Raw genomic sequence first — 2,227 nt, forward strand, 5'->3', positions numbered from 1 at the left:
TATTGTATTTTACTAATTTTATATTAATTTTTCATGCTCTTATCTTGTTTTTTTGTATTATTCTTTACACTTGTTAAAGCACTTTGTAACTTGTTTTTGAAAAGTGCTCTACAAATAAGGATTATTATTATTATTATTACTAAAGTGGAGCAGCAGGCATTCCACTAGTTCTTTATCATCAACCTCAGATGCTCTGATGTAAATATAGGCTATGTTTACTCAATTCAACTGTAGTAGAGATGGATCATTCTCTGATCAGGTAAGACAAAAATAAAATCAACAGGCTACGTTTGAACGGATTCAGCTTTGTTGGTTCATTTTAATGGACAACATAATTGTCATTCATTGTCAGATTTTAGGTATGCTATATTTTGGCTTATGAAATGAATGGAAATAATAACAGAAATCAACTGAAAAAAGAATTTAGACTTTATGTAAGACTATTATTATTCATATTATTAATATTAATGATAACCATGTTTGTAATTATAAAGTTATTTAATGTTTTTGCATTCATTCTCAATCCTCAACAAGTCCTCATGAAAGAAATAACACATACTGTGATGTTCATTGCATAATGACTAGCAGCTGTGTTTGCCTGATATTAAAATGATGTGCTCATAATGTACCAATCTGCTTTATTTGCTGTTGCTGGTTATAGCCTAAAATAAACAATACGACAGTTTACATATTTCACCACACTCTTTGTCTACAGGCTGGAATCACAAGGTTCACACAGCCAAGATGAAGGCAAAAGTGAGGATGTTCGTTGTCCTGCTGTGTGTGACTGGCATCTGTGTGTTGAGAGGAAATGTTTCAAGAGGGTTTTCAGAATACTTCAACCAGCTCCAGGACACAAACCCCTGTGCTTGTGACAAATGCTTATCAGAAGATGATCTGTGGTCTATGCCGCGTTTCAACACATCTGTTGAACCATTTTTGTCAGCGCAATACAATCTCTCAGAGGATGCTTTCAACTGGTGGAAGGTAAGTTTCTGGAACAGTCTCTCAGCCTGCAGTTATCAGATCAGGATCAGGAAGTGAAACACAATTATATCACAAATGCAACATTTGTTTTAGTTAAACAACTACTTAAGCAATACATTTCACAAGTAGTATAACAGAAATGTATGTTTGGTTTGTGTGCCAGCGCTTACAGGCTGAAAGCCGCAACTTTAGTACCTATAAAACAACCGTGGACAGGCTGTTTGAGATGTTCCCATCCAGTCCAGATGTCATAAAACCCAGCCCTGACCTCTGCAGGAGTTGTGCTGTGGTGGGGAATTCTGGTAAATTGAAGCGATCACGATATGGACCTCTCATAGATTTACATGATGTCATCATAAGGTAAATCTTTCAGCTAAGGATTGTAAAGCTCTTAATAGTGCATAACTGTAAGCCTTAATACGATTTAAATAGGTGAGTTATATAAAAATTCACTCTCTCACAGTTGTCAGGAACTGGGAAATTAGATACCAAAACCAGGCTACAGCCGGCCTCAAGTGTCCATTTGAGGAACTGCATTTTTCTGTCCTGGAGGTTGCTGCTTGGATAAACATAAACGTTTTTTTCTCAGTGTTAAAATTCCAGCAGTACCCTAATGTAGTGTATTTTTGTCAATGATAGTGCCATATAAGATAACATCCCATTGTTCTATTTAGAATTAGCCATGGTCCTACCAAAGGCTTTGAAGCAGATGTCGGGACCAGAACAACTCATCATGTCATGTATCCAGAGAGTGCCGTGGACTTGGATAACAACACTCATCTTGTGCTGTTTCCATTCAAGATACAAGATCTCGAGTGGCTCATCAAGGCCTTCTCTACTGGATTTACAGGAAGGTGAGTCAGATCTTTATTAATTTATTTCTCCCCACTCCCCATGTAGCCCTAATGTGTTCAATATAAAATAAATAAATATGACATCATGTAACGTAGAAATTATATATCGCTGGTGAGGTATTGAGTAAATAATTGAGTTACAACAAACTGTTGTCTTTTAATTATTTATTAAAGAGGTGGTATTATGCTCATTTTCAGGTTCAAAATCTTATTTAGGGATTGTACCAGAACAGGTTTACATGGTTTAATTTTCAAAAAACACCATATTTTTCTCATACTGCACATTGCTGCAGCTCCTCTTTTCACCCTGTGTGTTGTAGGCTCCGCTCTTGAGCTACAGAGTGATGCATCTTACTTGTACAAAATCTTTGTTGGGAGTTGCACAT

General features: G+C 36.3%; 1 pseudogene; it reads left to right on the forward strand.

Moving 5' to 3' along the window:
* Positions 1-744: 744 nt before the first annotated feature.
* LOC123976039 overlaps positions 745-2,227 on the forward strand; it is a 1,998-nt pseudogene continuing 515 nt past the window's right edge.

Source organism: Micropterus dolomieu, linkage group LG09, assembly GCF_021292245.1.
Source record: "Micropterus dolomieu isolate WLL.071019.BEF.003 ecotype Adirondacks linkage group LG09, ASM2129224v1, whole genome shotgun sequence".
Classification (NCBI taxonomy): Eukaryota; Metazoa; Chordata; class Actinopteri; order Centrarchiformes; family Centrarchidae; genus Micropterus; species Micropterus dolomieu.